Source organism: Neofelis nebulosa, chromosome 7 (genome assembly GCF_028018385.1).
Source record: "Neofelis nebulosa isolate mNeoNeb1 chromosome 7, mNeoNeb1.pri, whole genome shotgun sequence".
Taxonomy (NCBI): domain Eukaryota; kingdom Metazoa; phylum Chordata; class Mammalia; order Carnivora; family Felidae; genus Neofelis; species Neofelis nebulosa.
This window is the reverse complement of record NC_080788.1, coordinates 36,380,093-36,392,784: the sequence shown is the minus strand read 5'-3', so window position 1 is coordinate 36,392,784 and position 12,692 is coordinate 36,380,093.

The following is a 12,692-nucleotide window of genomic DNA, read 5'->3' as shown; positions in this document are numbered from 1 at the left end:
CTTTCTGCCCTCTGAGAGAATTCACGGGAGAGGGATACCGTGGAAGGTTCCAGTGTTTCTTGGAAGCTTAACGTCCCCTTCAGTGACTTTTATGCTTTGCTTACATCAATCAGCTAAATATGTATTGAATTCTCAATTGCCCAGCACAGAGCCGGAGGCTTGGAGGGGCAGGGGCGGGGCGGGGCGGGGGGGGGGGTGGTGGGGGGTGGGGGGGAGGGGTGCGGATTCAGGATGTCACTGTTCTGGTGCTATGTTTAGCTGAATTACGTACCCTGGAGGGAACTTGCAGACACAGGGTGTACCTTCCTAATTTTGCAGACTAGGAAGCTGGCCAGAAAGGGGAGAAAGGGGACTAGTTCCCCCCGAATCGCACTGTGAGTCAGGATCGGCGCCCCAGCCCCGGCCTGGCCTCCTGGCTGGGCCCTTCCTTTACACTCCAACCACCACTGACAGCAGTCTGCTGGGCATTGGGGCGGTTAGGAAGTAGGGCACCCCCAGTTTAGAGGGGTAACTAAGATGTGTCTGCGCGCGTGCACGTGAGCACACACACGCACACACACTTTCAGACCCCTTGGAGGACCATAAAATAACAAGGTAATTGAACCACAAAATGGCACCTGTTGGGGACCCCAGGATTCTAGGGGCTCTGAAGAGGGGTCCTCAGAGCCATCAGGAGCACCTGGGGGAGGCAGCCCTTGGTCTGGCCGCGGGGGAGCGGGACAGGCAGAGAGTGGCTAGACTTTGGCTCTCTATCACCCCCACCCCTCCCCCCACCCCCCCGCCACCCTCAATCAACCCCCCCGGGCAAGGGCAGTGGGGAGGGCCGGGAAAACCCTGGAATGATGGAGAAGACTCAGAACCGGCCGGGAAATATTTCTGCCAAAGTAGATTCTAAATTGATTTAAGGATATTGATTTCAGGGAAATCAGGTTGAGATACAACGCACCGAAATCTATGGCCTAAAAGCTCCGTCCCCAGGTTGGCCGGGGGCGGGGTGCGGGGGGGAGTGAGCTGGAGAAATGGCAGGGAGCCGACCGCAGATGATGGCCCTGCTGCGGGGTCTCAAGAGGCCCCAGCTAGAAAGATACAGAGCCCCGGACACTCCAGCGGACCGAGCACCTGGCTTCTTGCACTCTGCCATGCACCGGCTGTGTGACCTCGGGCAAGTGGCTCAACTTCTCTGTGCCTTGTGTTCCCATTTTAAAATAAAGAGGGTGGCTTTATAATCTCTAAGCCATGGGTTCTCAAGCTTCAGAGTGCCTGATACTCATGGGGGAATTTGGCTAACATGTAGGTTCGGGGACAAACCCTCAGAGATTTAGCCACCAGGGTCTGGAGTTCCCTGGAGAACCGCTGTTCCCAGGACCTGTCATGATGCCCATTGCATCAAAGGCTCCGGTGGTCTCTAAGATCCTGCCCCCTGCACGCTGCTGCCCTACCCCTGCCGGATTTCCTCCATGCCCCCGAGTGTCTTCCCTTTTCTGTTCCACGCCTCTGCTGGGAATGTCTTCCAAATCGTAAAACTGTAAGCTTTGGGACATCCTTTCTGGTCCCGAATCTTCCTCCTTGGGGGGACCTTCCCCCGTCCCCTTCTGCCTCCTTCTGTGAAGCCAGCTCTCCTCCCCTCCTCTGTGAGCGCCCTGGAGAAGTTCCAAGGGGGCTGCCCTGAGGGACTTGAGAGCCTCCGAGATGCCCGCACCGCCCGTCCCCTGCTGTATCTAAACTCGCCTGTCCCCGCAGCCTTCACCACGCTCTTCCTCCCCTAAGAGTCCTTTCTCCTGCTCTCTGGCTTCACAGATCCTACCCTCTTTTATTTTTTTAATTCTTGATGGGTTCACTTATTAACCATATTTTCCTTCTGCTTACAAATCTAAAAGAGGGCAAGGTAAAAATTGGCAAAACACAGGAAGCCGAACACTCGTTATGCCAATGACCCTCCTCTAAAATAACAAAAGTCGGTGACCCGCTGTGCTTAAGTTCGGATGTTTGAATTCAGCCTATCAATACATCTAAAAATGTAAAATTATTAAATTTAAAAATGAATATAAAATTGAAGAATTAAAATTATTTTGCTTTGAAACAAAATATAGTTGTTCCATACATATTCTTTCGTGTCACCTCCCCACCCCACGTGCTGGGAACGGTTTTATGCCCTAGTTCATACGCCACTGTATGGAGATGTAACATATTCTTTTTCGTTACTGTGTGTTACTGTGTTGGATTCATTTGATGGACTGGCCATTGATCGGGACTCAGGTATTGTCTAGTTTTTCACAGTTACTCACATCATTGCAGTTATCATCTTTGCCTAGACATCTCCGTGCGTTTGAACGGTTGGGGGACACATCCTAAAAGCAGGGCTGCTCCATACAAGGGTGTGAGTATTTTGCATTTTGCCCGTATTGCCCATGTGACCCTCAAAATGGATCACACATGTACTCTGCCGCCAAGATCTTGTGAGTGGCTGTTTCTCTCTACAACCCCTCTCCCGCTTCCCCCCCCCCCACAAACCCTGGGTGTTACCTTTTAACTCTTTGCCAAACGGATGAAAGCATCCTTTTGGTTATTTCCTTTTCCTTAACGATCAGTGAAATCGATCAGGTTGGGACTGTTCTTCGAAGCGCCGCATTGTGACCTTTGCCCGTTTTTCCTTTTTCCTGTATTAAGGACTTTTACAAACCCCACGGAAGCAAGGCATTAGCGTGGCTTGAAGATGTAGCAGTGCAGGAGGGTGTGATACGAGCACGAGAGCCCCTGCACCCCCAGGTTAGAACACACTCGCACCGCACCCAGACCCTGGTCTTGAGCCCTTGCAGACCGTGAGCAGAGAGCTTCCTCGGGGCCGGTCCCGCCCACCGCACAGAGAGCGGGGTCCCGGGACGCTGTCCTCCCAGTGGGCACACCGCTCCCAGGGTGCCATTGTGGCCAGAGCTATGTTAAGGGGCGACAATGGTGGGGCCCGCCGGGACCCCACCCGTCCCTGTGGGGAACACACAGCCAGGGCCCACGGGCAGCCACTTAAGCCGCAGATAGGCAGCTGGGGGTCGAGTGGCCAAGTCCCAACGTCACAGCTAACTGTCCTTGAGACTCCGGGTAAGTAGCTGTGGCTCTTGCTTTGACACAGTTGTAAGAGGAAAGAATGACGTCAACTTCATGGGTCTCTTGTGAGGCTCAAACGAGACCGTGTACAAATAAAACGAGCCTCCCATAAACGGTGAGCCCTGAATGTCGATGCCTTAAATTCCACCGATGGGTGATATCCCTCGTGACGTGTATGCAGCTCACGCAGACTCCCGCGTGCATGCGGGCCGTGTTCTTGTGAGTTGTTCCATATGCAGCATGGTGGTTAAGAGCATGGGCCCCGGGACTGAACACAGCCGGGTTCGCTGTGCTTACTGACTGTGTGACGACTCTAGGCAGGTACAATAAGCCCTCTGAGCCACGGTGCCCCTCTAGATAAGGTGGCCGTCACTACTCCTCGGTTTATGGAGAGGTGTTAACGAGCTGTATTAAAAGGTTGATGCGGGGTTAGAGGTCAATCAGTGTCGACTGTGTTATCATCCTTAATAAATCATTAGCGGCACTGATCTTAACCACAATGGCATCCTCTGTCTCCTCCTTCCCACCCGGGGCCCGTTGATGGCCGGCTCACCCAGACCTGGTACCCGCCAGCCCTCTCCTTCTCTTTCCCTTCCCTTTCCTCTCACCCTGTCTGGGTTGAACGGAGCCAGTGTCTCCTGCACCACCAGCCCCCTAGTCCTACAAGTGTCCATCCTGTGTCCTTTGCTCTCACCCCAGAACCTGTGAGAAGGACGACGTCCTTTCCCGGCACGATTTGGAGAGTTCTATTGTCTTTTCACCTGTGTCCGCGGTGGGGACAGGAATCCCACGTCCGTGGGAAGCCTTATGCTGGGGTTGACATTTGTTTTTGGCGTTAGGAACTGCTTCGGGACATTCGGCTAGGAAATACGGCACGTCGTGACCCCCTCTGCCTTCTCACCAGAAGACCTTGGGCCAAGTATCCAAGTGGCTCTGTGTCTCAGCATCCTTATCCAGGAAATGGGACATAATGGTACTGACCACACAGAGGTCAGGGTCAATGAGATAAAGGAGCTGGCACAGCCTGGCAACAGCGAGTACTCCCTCCGTGCCAGCGATGATGAGTTTTGCCTCCCGGGGGGGCAGTGTCTGCCTCTCCCGTAGATGCTCCTTCCATGGAAATTCTTCCATTTGACTTCTGATGCCTCAGAGCCACTCCGCACCCGACCTTTTGAGTGGATCAGGCAGCTTTAAAATTTTAGTGCGGGAGCGGGGGAAAGGAAGGTGGAGGGTGGTGCTCATGTTGGAGCCTCAGGAACCCCCTTGGAGGGAGAGGAGAGGAGAAGAGGCGAGGGGAGGGGAGGGAGGGGAGGGGAGAGGGGAGGGGAGGGGAGGGGAGGGGAGGGGAGGGGAGAGGAGGAGAGGAGAGGAGAGGAGAGGAGAGGAGAGGAGAGGAGAGGAGAGGAGAGGAGAGGCGGCTGGAAAGTTGTGGTCACAGAATCACAGGATGGTTTTTCACCCGCTTTCCCAACAGAGAGCTACAGGCCATTGGGTGCCCTCAAATGAGGGCACTGGGACCCTCGTGCAGGATTGCGGCCGAGGAGCAAGACGCTCCTATGGGCGAGCAGGCTGCTCCTTGCACACCAGCCCCACCGGCTCCTGGCTGCTCCTGGTATGAGCCAGGTGCCCTCCCGACTCAGGGGCTTTGCACTGGCTGTTCCCTCTACCTGGAACTCCCTTCTTCCAGACAGGTGCATTCATCGCCTCCTTGGGTCTTTGCTCGTACGTCATCCTCTCCGCGAGTGCTTCCCTGGGCACACGGACACTGCTTTACACATCCTCCATTCTCCGTAGCATTTTCCTCCACTGCGTATGTTTGCCGTCTGTCAGTCTGTCTTCCCCTGCTTCCCCTATTGCTAGAGGACAGACTTTCTAGAAGTTTTAACAGTTTAATACAAGAAAACTTTCATTATTTTTTTGTGAGTGTGGGGCATTCAGGAGAGGCCTCTTGGTTCATTTACTGATAAATGAAAAGACCACTGCCCGGTGGTCTTCAGCTGGTGGGCAGGGATCGGACATCCAAGCTGGCGTGGCTTGCCTCTCTGTTGCCTTACCAAGGAAAGTGGGCAGGCTGGGCCCAGTTGGACTGGAGCTCCTTGAGGGTAGGTAGGGTCTTTAGAATGTTTTGCTCCCTGCTCTATTCCAAGTGCCTGGCACATAATAGGTGCTCAGTAAATATGTATCGACTGCACGAGCGAATGAATAGATGTAATCTTTATAGTCTGTGCCAAGCCCACCTCTGCCAGGAAGCCCTCTGCACCTACCCCAGGCTATGGAATCCTCTCCTACCTCGGCCTCCACCTGCCACCTGCCCTTCCCTCCCTCTGGGCTTTGGGCTCCTTCCTCCTCGGTAGATGACCCTAGAAACCAGGCCTGGAGCTCCCTGAGGGCAAGCGTGGGCTCTGTCAGGCAGGGAGGATTCAGTTAGGCGTTTCTAACCGTACGCAGGATACAGTCACATTTTATATATGTATTGGCTGATGAATCAGAACCACTGCCGAGGTGAACGTTGCTACCCCATCTTACAGATGAGAACACCGAGGCCCAGAAAAGTTGAACCATTTTCCAGCCTGTCCAGCCTGAGTCTAGCTCGGTGTCTCCATGGAAGCAGGTGCTCAGTGTCTCCGAGGACCGATTATTCCAACTGTCTGCCCCGTACGTGGAAAAGGAGGCACCCAAGGCTTCCCCTTGATGTTCCAGGGCCCCCTAAAGGTGGCGTTCAAGGCCCCCGCTTTTCTCTCCCCTGGAGGCCACGGTTTGCCACGGCTGAGATGTACTGGCAAGGGAGCTGGGTTTAATATTCATGAACCAGCCAGGCATGAGTGATTAGCCCACTGTGTGTTGGAGGAGGAGGAGGAGGAGGAATAATTGAATAAGGTATTTACATAACAAGTTAATGCTGTGCCTGCGGGGCTCCTTTGCGGGACCTCCCCACCCCCAACTCTGTTCTTGCCCACCTCGTGCTTTCCCTTGCCTTGGCCGTCAGAGGGGCAATGCCGGGGCTCCGCCCCCCTCAGCAATCGGGGCTGACATCGAAATGACCAATAATGTTACTGAAAGAAGAGAATTAGAGGGTCTGGAAGGGGCCAGCCATAGGCTGGTTGGTGGCCGGCGCAGGGGCCTGGACCCCCAAGCGAGCAAGCGAGCGAGCAAACAGACCCTCTGCGGAATCTGAGAGCCCACGAGGTAGGGCCGAGAGGTCCACAGGTGGATGGCAGGGTTCCACCCAGTGCTGCCCGCCACCAACCCTCGGGAGACCCTGGGCGCCTCCCACCCTGTTTCAGGGCACGTCTCCTTTTCTGTAACATGCAGGGCCCCAGCGTGACCCTCTGTGGTCCAGACCTGTGTTCCAGCCGCCCAGCGATGACAGCAGGCAAAGAGAGGAGCCAGGCCTTTCTGCCATTAAAAAGAGAATTCCTCTTTTGTGGCTGCAAGGGGTGAGGTAAGCCACCGCTCCCACGCCTACCTGAGAGCTGCCTTCGGGATTACCCCTGGTCAGTGCTCACTTGGGGTTCTGGAACCAAAGGTTATTAGCTCATAATCACCTTGTTCACGGCTGGCTGGGAGGCGCGCAGCGCGTCTGACCCCGGGCGAGAGGAACACAGCCAAGTACTCTGGCTGCAGTTAAAAGGGTTCACCACCCTCTCCCTGAAGGTGAACAGCAAAGACAGGCTGGGGAGTTTAAAGGGGAGTAGGAGGCATTAACCACTGGCCAACCCTGCCGCCCACTGCAAATGCAATTAACCAGCGTTATCCGAGTCTCTGGAACGGTGGATGGTGCCCCGCGAGGGCCAGAACAGTGCGGTTCTCCTTGCCCCGAGTGCGGAGGGCGGACCCGGGCAAGTTGCCCGTTCTGTTGGTCGTGTGAACGCGGGCAATTTACGTGACTTGTCTGAGGCTCAGGTCCCTCATCTGTGGAGCCGGGAGGATGACGGTGCTCCCGTCACAGGGCTCAGATGAGGACAGACTCGCTGCACGAACCATTCCTGGGTTTCTTCTAGAAAGATCATGGGGTACGATGCTAAGACTGAAATCTAGCCTCTTCTCGATGACGGAACGAGGTATTTTCACAGTTCTGAGTCTTTGTTTTCTCAGCCGCGAGGCTGAGAAAATTTCCTGAGCCCTGTATGATGAGCTGGCTGAGAAGATGAAGTGGCACACACACCGTGTAGAAGATGCCCGGACTCGGTGCCTGGTACATAGTAGGTGCTCAGTGAGCATCCAAGGAGGCAACACCAGGTCTGCCAGGACCTGCCTGGAGGCTGGTGCCACAGACCCCAGAGAGAAGACCCTGCGGGAGAGAGGGTGGGCTTTTGTGCAGTTCAGGGGGCAGAACTGGGTCCATCAGCTGAACATTGCAACCAGAGTATTTTAACCCAAAGCCAAGAGGAGCCCAAATCGCCTGAAAATCAGGCAGCATCAGTGGGTGCGAGTGCCCATCACAGGGTGTATCCAAGCTAAGACTAGTTGGGATGTCATGGAGGGGCTCCGGGGACTAGGGGAAAGGAGGCTTGCTGGCTGATTTCTATGGTTCCATCTGTCATCCACGGTTGCGAGCTAGGAGGGAGCCCCCTCCTCGGAACCCTGTCTCGAGAGTGTGCAGTGGGGGCCTGGGATGCTGGGGGGCTGGTGGCAGCCAGGGGACATGTTGGCTCTGGGCAGGTTGGCCGCAAGGCAGACTTGCGGGAGCCTCCCCTCATCCGGATGCCGGACTCCGTGGACAGGAAAGGAAGCGGGAGTCCGAGACTGTGCTGGGGGACAGGGTGCCGTTGATGAGGCAGTGAGAACTCCAGGTCAGAGGTGGGTGGGCAGTGCGGGTAGGGCCGAAACCGACAAGCAGCCCCTGCCCTGTCCTGCTCTGCTCCATTCACACTGCCTTCCGGACTGAACACCCGCCACCTCGGTTAGTCCTCCACAACTCGCCCGTCCCCATTGTGCAGATGAGGAAATCGAGGCTCGGAGAGGAGCAGCCGCTGGGGCGCCTTTTCCGGGCGGTGTTCTTTCCAAGCTCACACGCTACCTGCGAACTCGGGCCCCTCCGCAGATCCAAAACTGTCACTTTCCCCCTTTTCCCTCCCCTCTTCACTTTCCCGAAGTGAATATCATTATTAATATTATTTGCCTAATTAACACGTTGGCTGAATGACAGAAAACATGCAAACAGGTTTCGCCAAGGAAACTCTGTCTGATTAAAACTGCAGCCTGTCTAATTAGATGGAGATTTCTTCATTAGTTTCCCCATTTTAGATGAGCCGTCTCCCTCCCCTGGCCCCCTTCCCTTTGCTGTCACCTACCTTCTTCCAACGGCTCTGCCGCTCCCACCCCCACCTGCACCCCCCTTCCCTCTGCAGCCAGTCAGAGGACACTGTGGGACGGGCACTGGCTGGCCCACCACACAGCCTTGGAGCTGATGTTGAGAGCCCTCATGGGCTCTGTGGTCAGGGATGCCTGAGGTCTGGGTTGGGACTGGGGCTTCCTGGGCCTTCTAAAGGTGCCTTTATTAAAAAAAAAAAAAAAAAAAAAAAAAAAAAAAAGCAGGGGGATGCCTGGGTGGCTCAGTCGGTTGAGTGTCTGACTTTTGACAATTTCAGCTCAGGCCACAACCCTAGGGTCGTGGGATCGAGCCCCGCACCGGGCGCCACGCTGAACATGAAGCCCCCTTGAGATTCTCTCTCTGTCCCTCTCCCCTGCTTGCATGCTCTCTCTCTCTCTCTCTCTCTCAAAATAAAAAATAATAAAATAAAATAAAATAAAATAAAATAAAATAAAATGCTATAGTCTTATTTAAAAAAAAACAAAACCCTCCTGGTTTACAAACAAAGCAAAGTAAAGCAAAACAAAGACCCCAGGTCCCCTCAGTTGTCATGAGCAGCAAAAAGCTTGTGCAAAAATACAAGTGACGATAGATAGCGGAGGTTGACTATTCACTCGCTATGTATCAGACACCTGCACGCGTCATCGCATTTTATCTCCAGGGCAACCGTACATATAAAGAGATGGCCCCGCTTTCCAGATGAGAAAGCTGAGGCTCAGGGGCAGCTGGCCAGTGGCAGAACAGGACTCAACCCCAGCCCAGTCCGGTCCACACCTTGGCTTCTCTCTCTTGGGGGCTCCCCGGACTTGATGTCCACAGAACCCACATCCTTTCCTCATTTTCTCTTTCTTGCTTTTATCCCAGTGATAGCTCCCCAGGTGACCGGGAGGGCTGAGGGGTGTGGACCGGGCAGCCCGCGGCGGTCCAGCAGGTGTCCTGTGTCGTGGTCCGGCTGAGCCTGGGACTGGCCCAGGACGAGAGGGGCCGAGACATGGAGGGGCACTGGGCCCCATGACAAGTGATATCAATCGTCAATAGGGGTGTGTGGCCCGGGAGAAGACAAGCAGGCGTGGGATTATGGGTTACCTGAAGGGGGTAGGTTCGAGCCATCACGTTTTTAGCCTATCCCATGCCGGGAGGTTGTGAGTACCCGCGTCTGCTTCCTACAGCGAGGTGACATCATCGTCAACGTTTTATAGAGGAGGACACCGGGGCTCAGGGAGGTTTAGAAATGCCGGCAGGATCACACAGCGAGGAAGGGGCTGCATTGTCTCCTGTGAGTACGGTTGCTCTGGTGACTCTGAGAGCACAGGGGCACAGAGGGCGGAGGCGAGACGGGTGGGATTCAGCTCAGGCTGGGAAGAGAGGTTGTCACCATTGTGGACAGGCTGCCGCAGGCTGGAGTGAGCTCTGGGTCACTGGAGGGCTACAAGTGGAAGTGGACTTGAACGTTGCTGGAGGGCGGGCGCTGGCGTCTGAGGCTGCTTTCCTCTCACGTGCCATTCATTCTGCCATATTGACTGAGTGCCCGTGGGCAGGCACGGTCCCTCTTGGAGCTGGCCGGCTAAGCCCGCGAGGCTCCTGTCTCCCTATCCGCTTTGGGTGGGTCTTTCCTCCCCTGTCTCAAGCGTGCCCGGCGGCCCAGCTGCCCCATATCCAGCTCTTAGGCCCTTCCACTGGTCTCTTGGGACCCAGGACTCCTGACCCTGCCTGCAAGGGCCTGACCAAACCCACCTCAACTTGTGATTCGTGTACTGAGGGCAGGAGAGGGAAGGTGCAGGTGAGATTAGCTGTCTCTTCTTACCTCCTCCCCAGACCCCATCAGCCCTCCAAGGATTGGCTGGAGCGCTTAAGCCCCTAGAAAACTCCGGAAAGCTACTTCCTGGCCATGTGGGAGAGCAGGTGGCCTGGTGGCCCTGGGGAGAGAGACGTGGGCACAGCTGGTTAATTAGTAAAGAAGCCTGACTTGGTGACCCAGATCCCTGCGAATGAAGCTTGTTGGTGACTTGGGGTGTGAGCCCTGCGTCTGAGAACGTGTGAGGAGAACCCAGCCCCGCCATTCGGGAACCTCTAGCCCACCGGGGAAAATAGCTCTGCGCCTTTGGCCCCTGATTCCACCAATCCTATGAGAAGGACCCTGGCCTTGGGTTTGAATCCCAGCTCTGCCACTTGTTAGCTCAGTGCCCTTGGGTGCATTTCTTCACCTCTGTGAACCTCTGTTTCTTTGTCAGTGGAGTGTGGAAACAGTAATGCCCCACAAGATGGTTGCACAGATTAAATAACTTCATGGGAACAAGGGCACCTGGTATAACGCCCGGACACGTAGGACAGCTCCTTTCCAACACTCCTCCAGTGGGCGAGTCCAAGTTCACAGACACAGTAGTAACATTCTGGGCTCAAGGGCGAAGGGTTCATCACCGTGGGTGAGAGGACGCTGACTCTGGCCCAGGAGGGCTGAACCCCTTCCCAGAATCCCAGCTTCCAGCCGGTTCTGGCGCTCTCTGCGTCTCCCACCCATGGGTCTTCAGGCGCTCCGAGAGTCAGACTCTCCCAGGGGCCCGACAACCCTGATGGCTTCCCTGTGCCTCGCTGGGCTCTTCCCACAAATGGGCACAGGCCCAGCCCTTCCTCCGGTGGTTTGAGGCCTGTGGGCCAATTGTACGAGGAAGCCGGAGCCCCCGCAGGGAGCACGATCAGAGGCGGGGAGGACTCGCCTCATTAGACAGCTCCCGCGCCTCGGGGCCTGTCACCATGGCAGCCCGCCCTCCGCAGACCAGGTGGTTTTTATTACTGAACTTGGAAAACTTTACTGCGGCGCCAACAATGAATCTTTATTCTGTTGTTAATAGCGTGTCTCTTATTAGCATGTATCTTTTCCCCTTCTTAATAACCTTTGCATTTCCAAGCCGCATTTATAATTAAGTCATTAATCCCTTACTGGAATTTCTTGTTTTTCAGAAGCTGCAAACCCGAGGCCCCGTCTGGCTCTGGCGTGAATGGAAGGGCAAACGCTCCACCAAATTGCTCTGGGAATGTCATTCTAATTACTGGATCCTGACCCAGCAGCAGCGTGCTGATAAGCTCTGGGTTGGAGACGCCCTATCTCGGAGGAGCTCAAAGCCTGCTCAAGGCCGCTTCGCTCCCCCTGTGGCATCCCTGCCAAGCAATTAGCCTCGTGGCTGCCTGAGCGCCCGCTCTGGGAGGAGCAGGTCCCCGCAAGGGCTGCGGTGGGGAGGGCCGAGGGGTCAGGGATGTCCTCCGACTGTGTTCCCACGAGAGGCAGCCCCGGCTCCTCTGGGTTTCCCTTCTCCGCCTCCCCTGCAATGCAAGCGCTGCATTCTAGTCTGCACAGCGGGAGCCTGGGGGACTGCGCGTGGTGATCCCGGTCTCTGGGGACGGGCCGACTTGGATCCCCCACCCCCAGATTTCCATGTTCCAGTCCTAACCCCCAGGACCTCAGAATGTGACCATATTTGAAGATGGGGTCTTTAAAGAGGTAACTAAGCTAGGGGGCGCCTGGGTGGCTCAGTCGGTTGAGCGGCCGACTCTTGATTTGGGCTCAGGTCACCATCTCGCGGTTTGTGAGTTCGAGCCCCTCGTCGGGCTCTGTGCTGACAGCTCAGAGCCTGGAGCCTGCTTCAGGTTCTCTGTCTTCCTCTCTCTCCGCCCCTCCCTCACTCTTGCTCTGTCTCTCTCTCTCTCTCTCTCTCTCTCTCTCTCTCTCCTTCAAAAATGAACAAACATAAATTTTTTTTAAAAAAAAGAAGAAGAGGTGATTAGGACACGGACACACACAGAGGGGAGGCCACATGAAGACACAGGAGGAAGACGGCCACCTCCGGGCAAGAAGAGAGGCCTCAGAAGAAACCAGCCTGCCCGCAATTGGATCTCAGCTGGCTGTTCTCCAGAGCTGAGAGGAAATGAATTTCTGCCACCCGGTCTGTACTTTGGTTGGCCCGCCAACTGTAGCATGTGCTGGCTCTCCCACTGACGGTCCCTCACCTCTTCCCAGGGTCTCAGTGAGAGAAAGCCAGGCCTCCCAGCACCTTGCTCTCGTCCCGGCACAAGGGTGAAGGGCAGAGAGGTTTCTCTTCTGCAATTTCCACTAGCTCCTGGCCTCCAAGAAGGCTGGCTTCCAGAGGCAGGGACTTGGCCAGGGTGTCCACCCAACACCTTGACAGTGAGTCTAGGTCAGGACCCTGTGGGCAGAGTTGGGACGGAGCCCTGTCCCAGCTTCCCAGGGGTATTGGTACACGTGCAGGTCAGGGGCAGGGAGGTC